Here is a 24,657-nt window from a genome sequence, read left to right as displayed (position 1 = left end):
CTGCTCAGCAGGGTGTGCAGGGCTGTTCTCACCAGCCTCCCCTCTTACCACTTTCCCACTGTGTTCTCCACATTAGAATTGCCCTCCCCACCCCAGCCCATACCCTGCCCATCCCTTCTACTCCTCCATGGCCTCCTCAGTGTTTCTGTTGTGGAGATTCTCTGCCCCCTTCTCCTAGCAGTGTTCTTCAACCTTAGGGAAGTCTCTAGAAGGCCCCTCAGACAGAGACGCTTATCTCATCTTGGCTTCTTTGGTGCTCTGCTCAGACTTTAATAAATAAGCGGTGCAGCTTAAAGAGCATCTCACTCCTCTCCTGGACTGTGGAAGTCATGGGCAGGAAGTGCTTTTTGATTTAGATGTCCAGAATGCCTAGTGCAGTGCTCCACCCACCATGAGTGCTCAGGGCTTATTTAAGAACAAACCTTCACCAAACCCAAAGGTCAGTTGTAAAACAATCAGTCAATCCAGAGGGCCCTCGGCCTTCCTGATGAGAAGCTGTCATGGGAATGGCAAAGGCCAGCATGTCCACCTCTCTTGGCAGGTCTGCTAGGGGAGGGTGCCCAAGTGCTATTAGCACACAGGTTTCTAGACTCATGTCTTCAGTGATCCTGGTGGCCTGATGAACTTTGATCTAAGCATCTGAAAGTGTCTGGCTTATTTTGGGAGAAACTCTGTGTCACCTTTTGTGGAAAATGATCCCTTTCATAAATCTGTGAAGTAGATGAAGCTCTTTTGGGAAGCTCCGTCTTCCATAAACTCTGTTGATGAGTTTGGAAAGTATTTATTATGAGATAGAGCCAAGTCCAAAGTGAATCTCAGAGAATTTTCTTTCCTGAGCTCCTGGAACAGCTATGGATAGTGATAGTAATCTATGGTGGTGACTCAGTGGCAGGAAGTGACATGGACTTGTCTTGGTCCCAAGCAACACTTGAGGGGAGATGAGACTGGATCCTGTGTGGTTTTCTCAATGTCTTTACTAAAATGATTGTCCTTTCTCCTACTAAGTCCAGTTCAGAAGCCATCAACAAAATGAAAGGGCTGAGCTACATATCACTTGGGTCTCTGGCACCAAAGAGGCCTGCATCATGTTAGTTTAAATTCAAATCAGTCAGGCTGTATCAACTGTATCATAAAATTTTGCTTTTAAATTGCAAATTAGGGAATCATAGCTGAGAGTACTAAGTATAGTATTAGAAGATTGAGTTCCACATGTATGCACAGTTAGTGGGACTGTCGATTAGTACGACCCCTATGGAGATAAGTATGGGAGGTCCTCAAAAGACTAGGAATGGAACTAGTATATGACCCAGCCATAGCACTCCTTGGTATCTTTCCAAAAGAATTAAAGTCAGAATATAGTAGTGATATATGCAGACCCATGTTTATAACAGTACAACTCATAATAGCCAAGTTCTGAAACCAACTGAGGTGTCTGTCAACAGATGGATAAAGAAAGTGTGGTGTATACACACAAGGGAGTTTTGAACAAAATTATATTATTTTCAGGAAAATAGATGGAACTAGATAAAAAAATCATGATAAGTGAGATCAACTCAGAAATCCAAGGGCCACGTATTTTTTCTCATATGCAAGAGCTAGAGAAAAAAAAAATTCCTGATTCCATGAAAATAAGAAGAGAGACCAGTAAGGTAATGGGAGAAGACTGGGGGAAAGTGGGGGAAAGAGAAGGGAAGGGAAAAGGAGGGTTGGGGAAAGAAATAGAACAAAGAAGGATAAATATATATATATATATATATATATATATATATATATATATATATAATGAATGTATCACCATGAATCTCACTATGACGTATAATTACAATGTACCAATAAAAAAGACAGAGTTCTAGTTTCAGATTTTCTACTTATCTCTCTGTGGCTTTTGGTAAATGCTACTTAACTTCTTCAAGTCTAATAACCTAGTTATGAAATAGGGATGATGTTGCCTATTAATAAGACCATACTGGCTTTCTCTGAGAACTTTCTCTGTGCTGTACTGATAACTACTTAATTTGGACTGGTCTTCCTCAATTTCTTGGATGCAGGTGTGATTGTTATTTATTGTACACATAAGAAAATTTAGTTTTAGAGGGATTATATACCCTGTCTAGTGAGAGGCAGTAAGGAGGTAGGAATTTGAATCTGAGGCCTTTGAATCCATTACTGAATTCCCAATGACTGCTTTAAATGTTGCACTTAACTAATAAAAGATCTTGATGTAAATGTACAGCATTATCAGGAACTGTGTTGATTTTGGTTTAAAGTCATTTTTGAAAATCATTTCCAAATCCTCACTCCACCCCCTTAACTATAGGATGTTTCTTTCATTTAAATTGGGTGATGATTTCATGGGCTATTGCGTTACCAAGTACCAAATCCTGACAAAACATGACAGAGGCAAAATATGACATGTCTGAGCAGACCCAGAGGAAGGGGACTCAAAGGCGGGTCCTCGAGGCATCAGTAGACACAGAAGTACCATTTAAAAGTAGCTTAAATATGTCTATACATCTGTATCTAAATCTGTCTCTCTATAATGAAACATTAACTTGTCTAAGAAAATTAAGAAAATAAAGACTAAACAAAAACAAAAATTACTCATATTACTACAACTTAGCAATACTTGGTCAACATTTTGCTAAATGTCAGTATTATTTAAACCAAATGGAATCATGCATATTGTTTGAGCTGATTTATATTGTGATTTATATCTGGAGCAGCCATGGGGTGTCATGATAGAACAAATGAGGGACAGGTGGCCACAGCACTGTGCCTGTGGGTGTGCTTAAAACACATTGTGTTTTTTTATTGAAGTTCAGTTATTATTTTGAACACTTTTTCTTTCCTACTTTATCATTTTACCCACCTTATATTCATTTTCTCCTTTCCTCAGTACATATTATTATTAATTTTCTTTTTAAAATCAAAGGTACATGGTTTAGTAATAGACAATAAGCCAACAAGACCCACTGGACAGAGGAAAGCAGGCAGTAGCTGATTAGACAGCTCATATGTGGCAGCCATTAACTGTGTTACACTCACAAACAGGGCTTTCGCATAAGCCTTTGGAACATTTACACAAAGCTAATTGCTTTAGCCCCAGCTTCTAGTCCTGGATTCGTGTGTTCTTGGCCTCAGAGAGTCTTAACCATAGAGTGGAGATGATTCATTACAATGTACTGACACTACTGGAAAATAACTCTTGGCATATGCTCTGCCAAATGGGCTGGGAGCATGATGATACTGTGAATTATAACAAAGCATCCCAGTTGGATTCTGGCCAGTGAGGTCTTACATACCCCTTTGATATCCGCATGATCTAATTAAACTCTTTATAAATATTAAATAAACTAAATAATTGCTAATTGCCATTTCCTCTCAGTGTTCCCTTGGGAAGAGTTTTTTTTTTATTTTTCTCTTTTTTTTTATAATACCAAACCCAAATAAATGCTTGCTAATGTTGCCAAAAAAGAAATGGTCCACAAATCTATAAATTAGAGAGTTTTCTTGTCAACAGGTAATTTAAATAGGCAACTTTCTTAAACTCTTGATGGAAACTTTATCATGGTCAGATACAGTAGTAGCAGCAATCGGTGAATTCGCACTACATTTTCTTATGACTAGCTGAGTGAAAGAGGTAAGTTTCTAAATTTTTGAGAGATAAGAGATAATGTACATATATGGAAGCAAGGGAGAAATGGATACAGGAGAGACTAGACAAAGGAGGAAAAACCCTAGTAGAGTGATGGGGGGGGTTGAGGGAGGTGGGTGGGGGGAGGGAAACTGGATGAAGGAAACACTTGAGTGGACATGATGGACATACACAAACTTATCAGTGCCAAGCTAAGTGGTGTGCATGAGGAGGGTGAGGGAGTGGGGTGGGAGCTGGGGGAGGCTCACCAAGTGCCAGGTGTGTGCACGTCTCATTCACCCCGAAATTAATCATGATGTATGATTACAATGCACCAATAATAAATGTTCTTTTTATTTATTATTTTTATTTTTTATTTTTTGGTGGTACTGGGGTTCCTGGAAACTCTTCTACCTCTGGGCTACACTCCCAGATCTATTTTTTATATTTTTATTTGCAAACTGGGTCTCTTAAGCCAGCGAGGCTGGCTTCAAACCTGCGTGAGCCTCCTGTCTCCACTTCCCAAGCGTGGAGATTACAAGCGTGCGCCACCACGCCCAGCACACATTTTCCACTTAAAAAAAAAGTTAATGGAGTCATTGCTAATGCTTGAGCTGAGACATTGTGAATAAAGAATATTGATGTGGAGACTAAAGATATTCCTAAGAATTAAAATAAAAGGATAAAGAGTTCCTTTCTGGATAAGGTTGTCTTATTTAGCAAGTAAAAATATGGAGCTAATGCACTATTTGAGATATACTTAATTCTAAAAATAATCATTCTTGTGGGCGTGGTGGCACATGCTTGTAATCCCTGCATTTGGGAGGCTGAGACAGGAGGATCGCACAGGTTTGAAGCCAGCCTCAGCTACTTAGTGAGGCTCTCAGCAACTCAGTGAGACCCTGTTTCCAAATAAAATACAAAATAGGTCTAGGAGTGCAGCCCAGAGGTAGAAGGGTTCCATCCCCAGTACCACCAAAAAAAATAAAAAATAAAAAAATCATTATTTATCTGACATATGATTTTAACTGACTGTTATGCATTTTATCTGGTAACTTTTACATGATGAATCAAATCAACAGAGTAGTAGGAACATGGAATACTCTGCAGTCCTCTGGGGTATTCAGATGTATTTAAGCAAGACCTCTTCCTAGTGTCCTCAGCTGCTCTTCATAAATTGTCATTCTTCTCAAATGTGTGAATCATTTTCTTTCTGGATTTCTCTGGTTCCTTGGCTGGGGGTCTTGGGGAACTACATTCCAGAGAATATCTTTCCTGAGAGAAAAAACGATACTACCACTCAAATTCTCTATCTGGAGTAATCATGGAGAGTTGGGTGAAGAGAAGAGGGCAGAGGGGTTGGGAGTTGGAGAGAGAGTTCAAGGCTGACTGCAGTTCTGGGTGGGTGTCCTCGCTCACTCAGATCTTTGGGTCTGGAATTTCATACCCAACAGTCACAGTATCTCAAGGAGAGCTCTCCAACAAAGTTGGTATCTAATGGGAGCTACACATCCAACCTAAGTCAGGAGCAGAGATTACCCAAGAAAGCCAGCCATGATGTTCTCAACCCCAGAGGAGCTTTGGTGGTTCTTGTTTGAACTCCAGAGGAGGGCGAGTGGATAGGGCCCTCAAAGTGTGACAGCAAGGATCTTATTCCTGTGATTACTCAGGTAGAACAAGACTAGGTATATCTTGGCTAATGAACAAGATTCATTCTTCCTCCTAATGAACAGTTACACAATTTTCCTCCTCAGAGGAAAATTAAAACATGGAACTAGGTTTAAGGATGTTGTAGTGAATGAAAAATTCAATTTATTTTCTTTGTAACTGATTGAGGTATCTTTTACCTTATTAATTTTTAAATTAATAAATAATTTTCTTCCATGAATAGCTTAAATCATCTAAAGAATTAAAAAATAGTTGATATTTCCCCCTACTTGCTACCAGAGCCCGTTTTCCTAAGGTTCTAATATTCATGTGAAGAGGACCATTATTTAGATAGAATATTGGGAAAGGAGTCTTTAGGGTGGTATGATTAACTATAGATTTATTTATTTACTTATGACTGATTATAGATTTACCTGTATGGAAAGTATTTGTTTAGTTAATATAAGATGATAAACTTCGATTTACGTGGACACTGTGAACGCATGTCTATCTTAATGTCTGTCTCTTGCAACCACAATGTGCATATAGAATCTGTTCACCTGGTCTCTTGGCAGGGATTATATACATTAATCCCTTCATTAACCACATGGAAGGTAGGGACCTCATCAAGGAAGGGCAGCAGTCGAGCTTCTGTAAGTCACATTGGTCACCAGGACACATGTTAAAAGTTCTGGCTCCTGTGAGGTCGGGTTAAGGTTATTTTTCTGGTTTATTTCTAGTTCTCAAGAGGATGCATATTTAAGAGGTAACTATTTTCAGGCTAAAAACAAACAGTCTAAAATTCTTCTTTTCCCCCAGGCACAGCCATTTTGAAAATACCACTTTGAAAATACAGAAGCTGCTGCGGTGATAAGGGGGTTCAGTTTGCTAAATGGGCATCTCTTTGTGGTGGCCCAGAGATCTAAGCCTGGCTTATGGGAAACCAGGCAATGTGGAAGTGAAAGAGATCCTGCGTCCCACATGCTTGGCCACCGCTGAGCTGCTGAACACAAACAAACACGCTGCCTATTTAAAGGAGAAAGGAGAAGTCTAATGCTGAAGTCATTTCGGCGGTTATCTGTGGATTCCTGTTGTTCAGCTTCTGATATTCTCTTCAGTAGGTTGCAGAGAGCTGGATTGGTGGCACAAACAAACAAGAACAAGGATGTACGGGAGCTACTCTGTTATACCTGGTCCCATAGCTGCCTTTTCTCTGCCTGAGAATGCTCAGTATTTACTCTTTTGGCAGGAAGTACTGACGGGCCTGTCCACACATCAGATTCTTGCGCGTAGAGGTGGCTGTGCTGTAGAAGTGTGTATAAGATTATAAGATTCTCCTGCTGCTCTGGTGAACCTGGATGGACTCATATATGCTTGGGTAGCCAAGGTTCTAATGAGCTTCCTTAATTACTGTAATCTGGTGAGCAAAAGGACAAACCATTTGGGAGTCCTGGGGGAATGCTCTGCATACGTATACAGAACCTCTTTTGGATAATAAAATATTTTCAGATGACAAGACATCCTGATTGAGATGAAGGAAAGTTTGCAATCACCTCGAAGGTCAATTCCTATTCAGCGCTCCTTGGTTTCTCCCCTTGGCATAAGTTAATCCCATTAGGAAAGAACATTGATGGCACATCTGCTAAATGCAAGCCTTTGCCTTAGAGGAGTGGGGTTAAGTTATGGGCAAAATGATTGTGGGGAAATGTTGGAAGATTATGAAAATGCAAAGCATTAAAGAAATGAAGGACCTGGTTCTGACTTTAAATGAAAATTGGACAATTGTGATGTGAACTTAAGATATTTTTAAGAAAACCTGGGTGGCAGTGTATATGGGGCATGTTATGGGCATATGAACTTAAAAGAATGATTTACCATATAATGTATGATAATCAGCTGCATCTGGATTGATCAAGGAAGACACCCCAAATAAGGGATAATGGGCTGTGCCTGGACTGATCAAGGAGGACATTCCAAGAAAGTGAAGAAGTGGAGGAAGGTTATTTCCATCACGAGTACATGTTGTGTAGGCAGGGTAGAGTGTATACAAGGGGTAACTGGTTATCGGTGAGGAGACAGGGATGGAGGATATAGGGGAGTCTTCCAGTGAGAGTAATTCTGAGTGCTACTGCCTTCCACCTCTGTTTCTGCTGTTCAAAGTTAGTTATAAAGCAAGGCCATTGGTCTACTTCTAAAAATATGTTAACCTGCCTGAGCTGTCTCTTGGAAGAAATTACAACCAGCAGTAGGTGGGCACTTACTACATGCTGTTCCAAGTCTCTGTGTGGGTCCTCTCATCTGATCTTTAGAGCAACACTGAATCATGCTAGGTGTTATTATTAGCATCCTAATTTTATAGATGGGGAATCCTTTAGTCAGGATGAGTTATATTATGATAAATAACAAACAATCCTCAGCTCTCGGTGAGTCAATATGTAAATACTACCACATGGAACATGCAGAGGCCATTGAAGTCACACATGGACTCTGGCTGACAGAGGTGCTATCTTACACCATGCTTCCATGATCTCTAGAAGTAAAGGGGAAACTGGTGGACTGGCTCTTAAGGTTTGTATGGAAGAGTGATGTGCCATCATGCAAGACAAAGCAAATCATCTGGCCATAAGTAACCTCATAGGGGGTGAAGAAGGAGAAATTAAGCCTGTTAACTGAGAGGAGAGAAGAGGAATCTTTATGAATGGCCTCAATAACTAGCTTCAAGGAAATCAAAGTACAAAGAGTGGAGGTGACTTGACTAAGGTGTCACAGCTAGTGTGGTTCCACTACAGAGTCAACATTTTGCTCTTTATACAAACAAGGAAAGGGGAGAGTCTGAGAGGGTGGATGGTGAGGAAGAATGTTAATGAACAAAACTCACTTCTTAACCAATGATCTCTATTTCTGGATTACAATGACCAGAAGAGAATCTTTGACAAAACTATTTCATACTATAGTTGTACATTGCTTAATGATGGGATATGTCTGAGAAATGTAACATTAAGCAATTTTATCATTGTGTGAACATCATCGAAAAAATTATACACCAAAGGATACTATGAAGGGGAAATGCAGGCTGCTGCTGGGGCTGACACTGTATACTGTTTCAGTAAACTTCCTCTGTAAAAGGTAGAGAACACTGTAAAAGAATGTTAAGTAGGCCAGGCGTGGTGGCTCATGCTTGTAATCCCCATGATTGGGAGGTGGAGACAGGAGGATCACGCAGGTTCGAAGCCAGCAGCATGCGAGCTGGCTTAAGAGACTCTGTTTTCAAATAAAAAAAGGTCTTGGAGTGTAGCCTGGAGGTATAAGGGTTTCCAGGAACCCCAGTACCACCAAAAAAAAAAAAAAAGAAAAAAAAAAAGAAAAAGTATGGTAAGTATATAGTGTAGTAAACACATAAACAAGTAATATCAAGTAATATCATTGTTTATTGCCATTATCAAGTATGTTCTGTCCAAATATGATACTAAAATCTAATTTTCAATGCCAAACTATGGTATATGGACAATACTTCTTACTAAGTTTAGTAAAAAAAAATGAAAAAGAGGACTATTTGCTGTGTTACAGTCAGATTCTATCCACTTAATTTATCATTTCTTTGCGTTACATAGCTATGGTTAGAATTACCATATTTCTACACATTTTTAAAATAAAAAATTCAAATAATTTAAATTTAAGTTGAATGAATTTAAAGTAATTATAGTTAATGCAACCGATAATGCAAGAGAATATAATAAAAAGTGAAAATCTCTTTTCTATCTAATCTGAGTCCTCAGAAGGAGTTGCATTTAGTCAATTGCTATTATTCTCGTTTCTTTCCATGAATTAGGTGTATCTCTTAAAATTAGTTTGCTCACTTTATTATCAAAGCAGTGGGGATGTTCAAAGACCAGGTTCAGTATTATGGAAACGTTGACAATCAGAAGCAAGGGTATTCTATTTTAAAGCTTCAACAGTTTGCCATTTATCCTGACGGAGCAGTGTTAGACCACTTACTGGATTAGAAAGACATTGCAGTAGCCCTTTGGCTTCATCCTGTCTTGGAATAGAATCTAGAGCTAGTGAAGGGCTATACTGCAAAATCAGGTAAAGAGTTTTCACGCTTCTCCAGAGGCAATGATCATATTGACTAAGGAGATGTGAGTATTTCAGTGTATCTCTAGGGAATGACTGGTAAGGGACACTGTGAGGCAGGGGTGATATGGAGATGGGAAAAAGGCGGGATGCTAGTGATTTTGTGGGAGGCTAGAAGACATAAGGAGAGAGACGGCTGCCCAAGGAAATGCAGCTAAGGGCAGAGCAGTCATGTTCAACTGAGTCTGGAGAAAGTCTGCAATCTTAGTGACCATGAGCAAGAAAACGAATTGCTCTGTATCACAGCTCTCAATTCCATGACGTGAATCTAATAATCATGTTCACCTCCTTGTGAAGATTAAAGGACTCTGTGCATCTTTGGATGTATGTATGTATTTATGTGGGTATGTATATGTCAGCTTTTTGTTGCTGTGACAAAAGACCTGAGATAATTAACTTATGAGGAGGAAAGATTTATTTTGTCTTACGGTTTCAGAAGTTTTGGGTTCATGGTCATTTTGGTCTACTATGAGGCAGAGCATCGTGATGGAAGCACAAGGTGGAGCAAAGCTTTATTGAGGCCAGAAAGCAAAGAGAGAGGGAGGATGGGGCAGGGTCCCAATATCCCGTTCAGAAGCATGCCCCTGTCACCCAGCTTCCTGCACAGGCCCACCTTCTAGTTTTCATTGCCTCGTAATAGAATCTAAAGCTGTTGGCCAAGCTTTAAGTAGATGTATCTTGGGGAACATTTAGGATCCCAACCGTATCTATGTATTTAGTGCCACTATTAAGTATTATTTTCTGATTTCTACTCACCTTCCTGTATTCTCAGGACTCCCATATTTTTATAGTTTTGATCTGCCTGGTTGTAATATTTGAAAATCACTCATTAAATGAAGTGCCCCAAAGATCTTAAACTAAATAAAGAAAGAAAAATTACAAAATTTGCTAAAATTACAAGTGACAAAAAGTACCCTTAGCCAGGCATGGTGGTACATGTCTGTAATCCTACTACTTGGGAGGCTGATACAGGAGGATCGCAGGTTCAAGGCCAGTTTCCGCAACTTAGATTCTGCTTCAAAATAAAAAACAAAAATGATTGAAGGTATAGCTCCAAGGTAGAATGCCCCTGGCTTCAATCCCCAGTACTAACAATAAGTAAATAAATATACCTTAACAAAGAAATACAAAGTCTTATGAAAAATAGGAAGTAGAAAGAATTAAATAGAATATTTAGAAACAAAAAATGACTGGAAGCTTTTCCAATTTGGCAAAAGATACAAACCTACAAATTTAAGAAGCTGAATGAACTCCAAGAAAGAAAACTCAAAGACATCTCTATTAAGACACATCATAGGTTGACTTGAAAATTGAAGATAATATAAAAAGTGCTTAGAGAGAAATAACATCTTTCCTACAGGGGATAAATAATTTGAAGAGCAACAAATTTCTCAGCAGAAACTAGAAACCAGAAGGAAGTGACACAACATTTTTCAAGTGCTGAAAGAAAAAAACTGTCAACACAGAATCCAATATCCTAAAGTATCCTTCAAACCAACAAGAAAGTCAGGCATTTTTAAGTGGAAGAAACCTAGAGATTTGTCACCAGTTATGCCCTTTAAAAGATGGCTAAAAAAATAAAAAGCTCTCTTAATGGAAAAGAAATGCTAAGGGGAAGATCTTTAGAAAGTCAGAAAGAAAATGAATATATGATTAGCAAAAAGGCAGTTAACATTTTTTCTCTGAAGTTCAGTTAAAAAAAAACCTACTTCTGAAACAAAGAAATAGAAAAACAATGTTTTGAGGCAAATGTCATAATAGGCAAATGAAGGCAGCTTTTACTTCCTCATTAAAAGTATACAGTTATTACAGAGAACACATACTATGTTACCCAAAGTGGGAATTTGATGCTTAGAACAATTACTGGAAAAGAATTCACCCTAAAAGAGAAATGATCAGAAACCATTCTGAAATTTTGTTAGAAGTTTCTTCTTTCCATTCTCCTCACTTACATAATGAGTGATAGAGGACCGGAGTGGATGGTCTCCATGTTCTGATCATTTGGACTCATGAAGGTCTCAATCCCATAAACCAAATCTCTGGGAGCATTCAGTGTCTCTACAGGATGGCAGTCTATTGAAAAAAAAGATCCACAAAAATCCTAAAGGCTTTAAAAACTACTTTATTGTACCTAGAAAAACATCTTTGATGAATGAGGTGGTTTTATTTCGTGAAAGAATTTTAAGAAGTTTAAGGAATTAAGGCTATTTTTTAAAATTAAACTCTACAGAAGGGAAGTGATTGTCTTTTACTCATATTTTTTGCTGACCATGTTTATCTTTTATTTTTTCTTTCTTCCTGATATTTAAAGAATCCTTGTGTTAGTGTACTTTCTGTGGAGGCTTTTCCTCCCCCTTTTTCTCTACTAATGGTAATGAAGGAACTTAATTTAGATCAAACATTCAAGCAAGTAAAAAATTAATCAAAATCATAAGAACCCTCTTCCTCTTTTCCTCCCTTCCTCTCCTCTTTTCTCTTCTCCTTCCCTTCCCCTCCCTTCTTTGCTTTTCTTCCCCTACCCTCCCTTTCCTATTAGAACTATTTGAGGGAATATTATAATCCTTATTACCCTTTCCCATAATCACTTCTTTACTTATCCTAAAAACAGGATATTCTCCTAAATAACTAAACCATAGTGACCAGATTTAGAAAAACTAATACATTAGAGAAAGACTATTTCAAATGCCATCCTAATTGAAAATTATTAAAAAACAAACAAACATAAACGGCCTTCCCTCCTTCCCTCCTTCCCTCCTCCTCTCCTTCCTTTTCTCCCTCAGAACAGGTCAGCAGGAAGGGAGGTCCTGCAGAACATTTGATACCCTTTTTTCTTTACCTCTTTCTTTTATTATTCTTCTTAGAGCTGGAGCCTGCTTTGTTTTCCGCCTCCCTGGCCAGTGCTTTCACTTAACACTCATGATCCTTCCCACCACGGCCCCTCACGCTCAGCTGGGGACAGGCAGCCTGTGTTCATCAGTGATGATGGTTTGTGGGGAGCGCTAGCAGTTTTTGCAACAACTTTCAGCAATGTATACAGTTTGTAAAGAACTCAAGAAGCCAGAAGTATTTCAAAGAAAAGGGACAATCAGTATCCCCTTATCTTATTGTAGTAAGTTTTTACCTAATCAATAAGCAAATAGGACAAGTTAGAGTTGTCTGGAATAGTCAATTCTTTTTTTTATACCAGATTTGAGAAACTGGTATTTTCAATGAGTTCGTAATATTTTTTTCATAGAAAAAAAGCAAAGAAAAAAAGGAAGCTATAGAGTAATGTTTCTAGAATAAATTCATTACCATAAAATAAATACAATTTCTCTTCATATTATGCTTATTGAATCACAGAGAAGGAAAAATACACACCCAGTTGCTAACACTGATTACTTTAGGGAGATGAGATTAATTTTTATTTATGTACCATTGTATATTTTTACTTACACAAAATATATATTCTTTTTGCAATTAAAAAAAGTAATATACTGGGTACGGTAGCTCATGCCTATAATCCCAATTCTTGGGAGGCTGAGATAAGAGGATTCAAGTTTGAAGCCAGCTATAGCAAATTAATGAGATCTTCAGCAATTTAGGAAGATATTGTTTACAATAAAAAATAAAATAGGGCTGGGGGTGTAGCTTAAAGGTAGAATGCTCTTGAGTTCAAATCCCAAGTGCCATAAAAAAGTTAAAGTTTTTGAAAAATACTCTGACAAAACACCCAGACCTTTTGACTTAATACAGAACTCTAAAACACACTGATGCATAGGGATTAATTGCTCAATGAATGATGTGGGGTTATCTATTCTGAATTTAAAAGAACTATCTTTTATATGATTTCAGTTTCCCTAGATAAACTGTTTTGATATTTTTCATGCTAAGACAAAATTTTGCTGAACCAAGAAGAGAAGCAAATTTGGAAGGAAGTAAGATTCATTTTGGAGAAATAAAACTTGAAAGGGCTGTTTTCAAGAAGGGAAATGAGCCTTTCTAGTTGGATCTAGGGAAAGCTGACTCACGTGCCTTCTTAGTTTTATAGATCCTGCTCGAGAGCGTCCTCTGGGTCTTGTGGTTTTGGATTTGGACCTGACCTTCTGGGAGCACCCTTTTTTCCTTAAGACACTCTGAATTCTAGACTATGCCCAATGATATCATCCTAAGTGGTTAATATACAAAATATTCAGATAGCAATATATTTTGTCTGTCTCTTCATGGTGCAGATGCCAACAAATCAGTTTCTTTTTGTTTCCAGGGAATTATTTGACTCTCACACAGGAAAGCTTTTCCCCAAAGAAAGCTGTCATCATCCGGATTCCGTCAGCCTCCAAGAGGGCCTCATTTCTGTTCAGTATCCAATCTTGGAACTTAAACCACATTTATATTAAGTAGAAATGACTTCTTTTTTCCTCTCTCCACTCCTCCTCCTAGACTGTGCTGTCTTTCCACTTCTCATGGGAACAGTTCTTAGAAGATGACTTGTCAGGGCACCTCACATAAAGGTGGGGGCAGTTCGCCCTTTTGTTAGTCTCAGGGACAGCAGATATCATGAGCAAGGGCCACAGTGCCTGGACCCCACTCCCTTCACCTCCTGGAGCCGCAGCCCCCTTAACTAAGGCATCGTGGGAAGGGGAAATGTAAGCCACCCGCTTCTTTTCACCTTCACAAATGCTTTAAACATAGGCTTGGAAGGTCTGTGGGCTCCTCACACATTCTCAGATATATTCCTTTGCGCCTGACTGAGATGAAATGATATGGTGCTCAGTGGAAGGAATCCAGGCTGTGCCACAGACAATTTGGGGCTACGGAACTGTATAACTCAGAACAAGAGGTGAACGCCCCTTTGATTTGGAAATTCCAGCCATCCTGCACCTCAGTGAGGGCTGACGCAGCACCTTCTCTTGTTAGTCTTGTGTTCCATATGGGTCCTGGATACATTTGTGACTGGAGCCTGGTAATTAGATTACGAGCATGGTGACCAATAAGGCCCAATGCCTATAATCGAGGGGCATTGACAAGGCTTGGCTTCAGTAGGTACAGTATCTGGAGGCTTAAAAATTTCTAACTGGAAATGGAACCAACATATGACCCACTCCTGTGTATCTTTTCAAAGGAATTAATATCAGCATACTATAGTGGTACATGTATATCCACGTTTCTAGCAGCACAATTCACATTGTTCATCAACATATAAATAGATTACAATACTGGCATATACACACAATTGAATTTTACTCAGCTATAAAGAACAAAATTATGAAGCCAGGTATGGTGGCACATGATTGCAATCCCAGAGGATAAGACAGGAGGATCGCAGGTTTGCGGCCAGCCTCAGCTACTTAGTTAGGCCCTCTGCAACTTAGTGAGACCCGGTTTCAAAATAAAGAATAAAAAATAGGGCTAGGGGGTGTGGCTCGGAGGTAGAATGCCTTTGGGTTTAATCCTCAGTTCTGCAAAAAAAAAAAAAAAAAAAAGAACAAAATTATGTTGTTTACCCCAAAATAATGGAACTAGAGAATATCATGCGAAGTGAGATTAGCCCATCTCAGAAAGCAAATGGTTGTGTGTTTTCACTCAAAGGTGGAAGCTAGAGAGAAACTGGGTAATAAAACAGACTTCAGATAAAGGAGGGAAACTCCAATAGAGCAGAAAGGGGAAAGGAGCTTGAAGGCAATAGTTCAAATAATGCTTTGTCCATATATGAGGTATCACTACTAACTTCAGTAACGTGTGGTGAAGGTGGGAAGTGTGGTGGGATCCAGAGAGAAACACACCAAGAGGTATGTGCATGCATGATTGCACCACTTTGAACATCACTATGATGTGTAACTACAACATGCCAATAAAAGTATATTAAGTCGAGTGTGATGGTACATGCCTGTAATCCCAGTACTTAGGAGGCGGAGACAAGCAGATTGCAAGTTCAAAACCAGCTTCAGCAACTTAGTGAGGCTCTCAGCAACTTAGGGAGACCCTGTTTCCAAATAAAAAGTAAAATAGGTCTGGGAGTGTATCCCAGAGATAGAAGACTCATGGAGTCCATCCCTAGTAGTATCACACAGAAAGTATATTAAAAAGAAAACAAAACCTGATGAGCTATTAAAAAAATATCTATTTCTTTCTATTACTTTTGGTATATCTTAAAAGTTCCCACCCACCATCACTTTTTCTATTTCCTTCTCCTCAAGGATAAATACTATGGAAGAGTTAAATAACAAAAAGAATGAAAAATAATACTATAATGATTGGATATCAAAGTGAAATTCAGGTACTTGTAACGATGTTACTTCATGTGCTTTTAATAAATTTCATATACCACACAGCAATTTACTGGCATGTGAACATTAACATACTGCATACCAGCTATTGGCAAGATAAGAATTACTAAGTTGAATGCTGGTTCATTAAATACACCGGAACCCTTTTATAGCAATGACTCTGAGGAACAGAACTAACCCCTCTTTATGTGCACATTGAGAGAAATTGCAGCTTTACTGTATGTGCTTGCTCTGTTTCAGGGGACATGATTTCACCAGTAGTTTTGCCAATCTTTTGCAATAATAGGAGTCTACTGTATTTCTATTTTAGCACCACAATCTCATGCACTGAAGTTTATTTGAAGGAAAAAAAATACAAAAAAAGGACATTCAGCTAAATTCAGGTTACTATGAGTTTAATCCAGCATGAAGATTATCCCAAACTTTAGCTTTATTTCATCTTATTTTTGGGAGGGGGGTGGTACTGGGGATAGAACCCAGGGGCTTTCTACCTCCGGTAGGGCTACACTCCCAGACCTATTTTATATTTTATTTGGAAACAGGGTCTCTTAAGCCAGCTGAGGCTGGCTTCGAACCTGCAAGATCCTCTTGTCTCAGCCTCCCAAGCATGGGGATTACAAGCGTGCGCCACCACGCCCGGCTTTCATTTCTTCTTCTTTAATGTTTTAATTTTAGACAGCTGCTCCTGCTTAGGAGCACATACCCTCAACACTCAGGCATGGATACACCTAGCCCCTGGTAATATTTTCTGATATCTATAAGTGTAAATTACCTGAACCTTTTGAACATCTCTCCCTCTTATTCACATGGAAAACACTGTCAAAAGTTAGACTTTTCAAAGTTAAACTATTAAGGACAGGAATAACACACCTGTATGGTGTGAATAACACAATTTGTGAAGAACATGTGCAAATTCTGAGAAAACTGTAGTGATAAGGCTGTCTATGGACAAGCCTTAGAAAGACACGAGATTTCTGGAAAGATGAAGAAAAGGGGGAGAATCCTATTATGACCGAAGAAAACCTCAGCTCATGAGAGTGATATTCATGCATACAGCCAAATCTTGAATAATCAAAGCTTCCTTGTCTTCTCTTTGATGACATCATGACTTCCCAACTAAAAAGAAAAGAAAATATCAAGCTGAAGAGCAAAGTAGTTTTTTTGTTTGTTTGTTTTGTTTTGGTGGTATTGGGGTTCCTGGAAACCCTTCTACCTCCAGGCTACATTCCCAGACCTAGTTTATAATTTTATTTGGAAACAGGGTCTCTTAACCAGTGTGGCTGGCTTGGAACCTATGCGATCCTTCTGTCTCCACCTCCCAAGAGCGGGGATTACAAGCGTGCGCCACCACGCCCGGCAAGCAAAGTGTTTTTTTTTTTTTTTTTATCAAGTCCTTTCAAGTAGTGTTTTTTTTAAATCAGTCTTTTTAAGTAGTTGCTTACCTTATTTCACATATCAACATATTTATATATATTCTCTATTTATAAAAATTCTATTTGTCTTTAGAATGCCTAATAGGAGAGTACTCTATATTTAATTGGAAGAGGTGGAGGCCTTTCTAAAAAGTTCAAAATTTAGCCAATTGCACATTGGTTTTCTTTTCACTAGTAATTTGGTATTATTATTTTTAACCATATTTTGACTATTTTTGAAGCTATGCAAATTTTTTTGTGTGTCATCTATCAAAATAGATGACACAAAGTGGTACATGCAGAAACCAAGAGCACTCTGAATCTGGGCCCACTGGCTACCAAAACGCTTGATGGAGGAAGTCCATCTGACTGTGGGGGAAATAAGCCTGGTCTCTCATCTTCCAAGAATGGTCAATAGTGAAATTTGTTCTCACTTTTCAGCTGCTGTTGTTGACACTGCTATGGTCATGGAAGTTTTGGTGAGTGAATACACCTGCCACTCAAATGCCTTGTTTCCCATATCATTGTTGAGACCTTGGCCTGATTCTCCTAGGAATGGCTTCTTTGAATCCAATGTACAGGGAAGTGGATGGAATAGACATTTTTTTTAAAAGAAAGCACACTTTGATGGAAAAACGAGGTATTTTCCATTGTGGCAAAGCATCCTTTTTTCTATCATAAAATGGTTAAAAAGAGGAAGCAAAAAGAGGAACATATATTCATTTGTTTTTACTTGAGTTCGTAAATTGAGTTCTTGAGAAAGCTGGCAGGCATTTATTTCGAAGAATGACGACTTCTTTTTGACATACAAGTACCGCATCATTTCCAAAGTACACTTGTATCCCATAATGATCTGAATTTATAAATGTGACTGTAGATCATAATTAGTAGTTGTTTGTGGAATTTCAACATGACCACATATGAGAGACAGACCAGAGAGAGAGAGAGAGAGAGAGAGAGAGAGAGAGAGAGAGAGAGAGAGAGAATGAATATGGATATTCTATCTGCATTTGTATTTTATTTATTTATTTATTTTTGCGGGTCTGGGATAAAACCCAGGGGCATTCGACCTCCAAGCTACACCCCCTGCCCTATTTTTTATTCTTTAGTTTGAAACCGGGTCTTGCTGAGTTGCAGAGGCTTTCACTAAGTAGCTAAGGGTGTCCTTGAACCAAGATCCTCTGGTCTCAGCCTCCCGAATGCTGGGATTACAAGCGTGCGCCACCACTCCCAGCTGCTGTCTGCATTTGTAACTATTCACATGACAAGAGCAGTGACTGTTAAGAATAAGACATCTCCTTTTGTGACCCATTAACAGATGATAGTGGTCATGCTCTAGCAGGTAAGTGGCCCCAAGATATTTTTAAGCATGGCACTTAATAACTAATACAATCCAGAATTATGTATAGATATCCATCCACACTGGTTTATATTCATGCAAGAATATAGAACCAGGATTGTTACTCAGAGAGACCACCCCGTTCCCAATGTGGCCTAATTTTGGAACTACTTTTTGTAGTTCCAAAATTTGTTACTAATTGTAAATAACAAGTGTTCCATGTAGAGGGGAGAGCCAAGCTTTGCTCTACAAGATGTTAAAAACCACTGCATGAAGCCACCTATGACATCCGACCACCAGGTGTCCACTAGCAATGTCAGAGGAAGCAGAAGGGAGGCCGCTATGGTTGCTGCCCAGCGGAGATTATGGTACTTACTATAAGACTCAAAATGAAGTAAGAGGCATGGGTGGGAGTGTTTGTTACACTCTCCCTGAAGTTTCTTTTGGAGCTCTCTCCACCTGGCTGGAGCCTGCTTTGCTCTCTCTGCTAACTGTCCTCTATGTGGCTGCTATTTGGAAAGTGGGCGCTCTCCTCACCTGAATCACCTGCCTGGTAGATCTCACCTGTTCCCTTTCCCTGGAAGACCCTTCTCCGTGAACTAGAGAGAGGGCAGTCAAGGCCATTTAGGTTGCTTGTGCTGAGGAAACATGGTAGGGTACTCCCTTATAAACACCATCACCAGAGAAACAAAAAAATCACCAGGCTCCAGAGAGAAAGCGGACTGAGAACAGAGCCACAGACGCGGCAGCAGCGCCATACTGCTGGCGGCAGCGGGGAGTTCACCGGACGGCTACAGCAAGCCGAGGTGAGCCGCTGCGGAACAGCCAGGCGGGATTTCTCGGCGCAGAGAGCATCTAAAGCTCCCAGTGGCTGAGCTCAGTACACGCTGCAGGGATTCAGAGTGGGAATCAAAACCAAGAAGAAAAACACCAGCCCCACGGTGGAGGGTGTAGCAGCGGCGCCATATTGACACCGGCGGCAGCAGCAGCGAATTCAGTGAAGCAGTACAGCTACATCTGCGTACTCAAGAACAGTGAGTCAAATTGCGGGCCACAGAGGAGAAATCCCAGTACTGTACTCCCTGGGACTTGACCCAGTGGAGGAGGGGCGGTGGCAGAGATATCACACCATAGGAGAACGGGCAACCTGGCACCCCCCACAGTCTAAAGTTAGGAATGACTAAAAATGGCTTTGGGAGTTGCTCATACCTGATTGTCGTTTCCCAGGCTCATGTGCAGGAAATTGTGAGGGCCTCTCAACTCACCAGGTGTACTCAAGGTCAGCTTACTCTAAAACTAACTGGTTGTGAGCATGGGAAAATAACATATATCGAGCCCTTTCTGTGACCTATATTCTTTTTTACCATCTTATTAAATCTAATCCACAACATTGCAGTGGAGATAATGTGATCAACAGAAGCATAAGCAGGAACTCTGGCTCACTTGTATGTGCTGAATCTTTTAGCAAATTTGCATTTAGAATGATTTAGTAAATATTATCCTTAAGAGTGAAGAAAAGGAGTTTTAGTGACATCACACCATGAAGTTCACCGAGCAGATAATGCCGGGTACCCTGTGGATGTCTTGTGCTGTATCAGGGGCTGTGTGACCCAGCATCACCTTCCCTTTGTAGCTCCAGGTTGGGGCTGGACATAAGAGAAATTTGCACAAGATTAGGAAGTGAAAGTATAGTGTTGCCATTATGCTCAGAGGATGATGTGAGGGTGCCAGGTGCCCTGAGAGGGACAGGGACAGCTCCCTTATGTTCTTGCCAATCTGTAGGTTCATTTTGTTGACATGGGCCTATGGCGGGAGCCATGGATTATTCAGTTCCCAGAAGATCACTTCCTTCATTCCTTTAGCTCCTGATATGGAGCAGGAGCCTTTTGCAGTTTCATAGCAATGAGCAGCAGGCTGTTCTGCTGAGTTATCTGTATTGTCCACGTTGGAGCCCTGAGAGACCGACAAGGTTTCCAGTTTGTCCTTTGTCTCCCTGCTTCATGTCCAGCTTGTCTTCTTGTTTGCTGACCCTGCACTATGAGTGACTTCAGGGTTACTGCTAAAGGCAGATGTAACAGCCTCCCTTAGACTTCTCCACCAGCTGCCACAAGCATTTTCTAGTCTAACCACTATAGCCCACCCGCTATTGTGCATCACTTACAGGAACCCCATGTCCTTGTCAAACCTTAGCTATCACTGTCTGTCAGACTCCAGATTTGCATATGGAACGCTGTCTTTGCTGGGGAGTGTGGGGAGATGGGCTGGGCTGACTTCAGTGGGATTTCCTCTGGCTCACTCAAATACTCAGAGAATGGAACGGGTTAACATACTTGATGCAAAGGAGAAAATTAACGGATCATTTCAATGTTTTCATTTAGCTTAAAATTACACAGCTGATGATTTTATGACAATTATACATTTAAGATGGGCTAAAATATGTTGCTGAAAAAGATATTTTGGTGACCATTTGTGGACAATAAAAAATGACATTTTTTCCCAGTCAGTGTTTTTCAGCTATCAGTCATAGGCTGCATTAATATGCTATACATTCATGTGGAAAGTGAAAGTTGCTCTCTTGCTACCCAGGTGAAACGTCTGGAGGATGTTTTTTTCCACTTTGCATTCATTTGGTGTCAGATCCAAACATCAACATGTGTCTCTTTTCCCCTGAGTTTTTTTTTTTTAAGATATTTTATTTTTCAGTGCCCATTTTCTGGAAAACATTTTTGCAAGGTGCAAGCTATGATGAAGTGCTGAAATCTTGGTTGTATGAAAAGCTAAGTGTAACTGGCCAGCACTTATTACGACCCCAACAGTAACACTTCAGAGATCTACCTTTCGCCACTTAGTGTATTCCTATTCCTGCCTGCAAGCACACTACGTACCCTGGGACTTTCCTGGGTGTCTCTACCTTCTGCTTTTGGGTTAATATTGGTTTGATCACTATTAAGCCCAGAAAAACAACATTAGAAAAATCCAATTTCCTAATTGGAGAGCAACTAATTTATTGTTTTACTTTATTTCTAGGGACATTCTCTACTTCCACAAAGAGTCCACCCTCAGCCCCCAATTTTATGTGCCTCTACTCTATCTCCCTCTACCAGGCACATTGTCATCTTGGATGAAATAATATACCTATGTAGATAGGCTCTCCCTTTTTCTCTGAGGATTAGGGTTACAACCTTTTTTCCTAGTGTAAGTATGCCCCATGCATTAGGCGGGACACACTTATACTAACATTTATTGTTTAGCTGAAATTCAAATTTAGTTGGTTATCTTGTATTTTCTTGTCTAGGTCTAGCAACCTTAGGGCAGATACTTCCTACATCCCCAACCCCCAAGTCTCCTATTTTCTAAACTTGCACATGTAATAACACTGGTCAACAGTAAGCTCACCTCTGGACATTTCACCAGCTCTTCCTTGAGTAACATGCTTGCCTTGTACCATTCGAATGTGTTCCTTGGTTTTGCCATCACAGCAGAACATGAATGAGGCACTTACTGTAAAACTTGTTTTCTTGCTTGCTTTGGCTGCAGAGCGGAAGAGTTTGAAATGGCCCGCCTTGCAGCATCTACCTCTCTGGAGTGCAGTGCTTGCTCAGGGACTTAGCAAGCAGCTCAAGCTCTTTCTGGGTTACGCAGCTTTTCCTCTACTTCCTTCCCCTTCTCTTCAAATTTGCTGGTCCTTTTATTCTTACAAAAGTAATGGCCTTCTCTCTTCAAATCTCAACTGGGCCCAAATTTGTGAATCTTGATTTTGTGACTCAGAAATGGCTTTCTGATTGGTCTATGGAAGGCATTCTTAGACCAGCATATAAATTTTTATTACCTAGCTCACACAGACTGGGATGTGGGAGTAACTTGAAAAATAATGACACAAAGGGGGATATGGATTGAAGCTTATAAATGGTTTTAGAAATTAGAATGAAAGTAACATTTATTGGGCTTTCCTGCATTCTATAACACATGTTCACTGTAGATATAAATGCAAAGCGTTTCAAAAAGTCAAAAGAAAATCACTTATAAATCTTAAAAATCAGAGATAACTGCTTTTAATATCTTGTCATATTTTTTCTAATATTTTCGTCAATAAATACATTATTTGAAAAAAAGTACTTTGCTATGCAAACATACACAGAAACTTGATTTTTTTTTTTTTTGGTGGTACTGGGGTTCCTGGAAGCCCTTCTACCTTGGGGCTACACTCCCAGACCTATTTTATATTTTTATTTGGAAACAGGATCTCTTAAGCCAGAGAGGTTGGCTTTGAACCTCTGCGATCCTCCTGTCTCCACCTCCCAAGCGCGGGGATTACAAGCGTGCGCTACCACGCCTGGCGATTTTATTTTTGGTTTTTAACAAGTGATTTTGAATGTTTTTTTTTTTCCCCACTGTGATACATGTGCATTAGTATACATGTGTATCAATAATTCTCAACTTTTTTTGTTGCAGGTCTTATTCAATAAGTAAATTAAGAGGATGAACCCATCTTCCCGGGAAATTAGGGGTAAAGGTCCATGGGGAATTATGTTACAATGTCAGGCTCTTACAATGCATCTATAAATCCTACAGGCAAAAAGTCCTGTAATAAAACATCATAGCTAAAGTTAATTTGTACATGCACATGGGATATTTTGAGGTTCTCAATATCAACTTATTTTATACAAGCTAATGGAAAAATTAGACATTTGCTATTTTGCAACCTCAAGCACTGAGGTTTTTTTAAATTTTGTGTTTGTTTTCTTAGAATCTAGATTTAAGGCATAGTAAAGAGGAATCATTGGCAACTTTTCAGTTTGTTCTGTTTTCATGTAAGTTCTGAAGAATGTGGAGTGGCTGGGTCTCCCTTGGCTACTGGCCCACAGCAGTCACGGGCGAGAAACCAACCTAGTGCCGGTTTCACAAGAACTTTGTCACAAGTCTCACGTTTCCTGCAGGAAAGCTGAATTTGCCAGCATGCTCCCTGTGAGCAAGGCTTCAACTCTGCTTTCAGCAGAAGACTTGTGCTGAAGAGAAAAATTAATCCTCAGGGGAAACACAAAATGAATCCACTAATCCCTGAATGCTAAAGAAGACATTGATTCCTTTCCATCTTTTGGCCACTTTCCTCTTTTGTGTATGGTATTAGTTTGTTTCCATAGTTAGAAAGGAGACGAGGGGATGTGAGGAAGCAGAGGAAGGTGTGGGACTCTCGGTGAAGAGTTGGGTCCTCTGGTTGCCTGTGCAGGTTGGCCTGGGACAGGGCTATCCAGGCATCTGCAGATTATAGACTGCAGTAAAGGGTTAGTAAACTATTATTATTCAACTATAGTAATTACAGGTACCACTTATTGGCACTCTTTATATGATGGCCGTTAGACTAGGTACTCTATCTAAAGAACTCTAAATTATCACCACTCTAAAATGTAAGTATCATTTTTCTCATACATGGAAGCCAGAGTGCAGCGGTTAAGCACACAGACCTCGGTATTCCACAGTCGGAATTCATGCATGTTGTCCTGTGACCTTGGAAACATCACTCAATCCTCTGGGGCCTCACTCCTATTATCTGTACAGTGGGGGCAAAATGCAGACTTGAATTCAGACTCTCCATCCCAGGAAAGCCAAATGACCAAGGCAGTTCTTACCTGAACTGGAAAGACATCTCTTACTCCTCTCTCCAGCTGTTTCTTTTTGCAGCAATCCTTCCTTGTTTCCTCCCAGCCAAACCTTGACTTCCAGCCCCTTCTCTTCAGGACTTGTAATTCCCAGGCTCCAGGCTTCAGAGTGCTTGCTTTCTAGAGCAAGAGCTCAGTGGAAAAGACACACACTGTGTGATGAGAGAATTACAAAGAAGGGATTCTTAGGACTCCAAACCTCAGGAGCATGTGGAATAATTTTCTCATAGATTAATATCTGAGACTATGACTAGGTGAAGGAGAAATTTGGTGGCAAATTTCTGCTTCATGTTCCCCCAAATACAGAATGTGGGAAATGACTACCTATATTTTTTCTATATTAATTAGCTTTTTTTTTTTTGGCAGTACTGGGAATGGAACCCAGGGGTTTTCTACCTCCAAGCTACAACCCCAGCCCTATTTTTTATTCTTTACTTTGAAACAAGGTCTCACTGAGTTGCAGAGGGTCTCACTAAGTGGCTGAGGCTGTCTGCGAACCACGATGCTCCTATGTCAGCCTCCCAAATGCTGGGATTACAAGTGTGCACCATCACGCCCGGCTATTAGT

This window comes from Muscardinus avellanarius (genome assembly GCF_963383645.1).
Source record: "Muscardinus avellanarius genome assembly, chromosome: 7".
Taxonomy (NCBI): Eukaryota; Metazoa; Chordata; class Mammalia; order Rodentia; family Gliridae; genus Muscardinus; species Muscardinus avellanarius.
Note: the sequence above shows the minus strand (reverse complement) of the source record.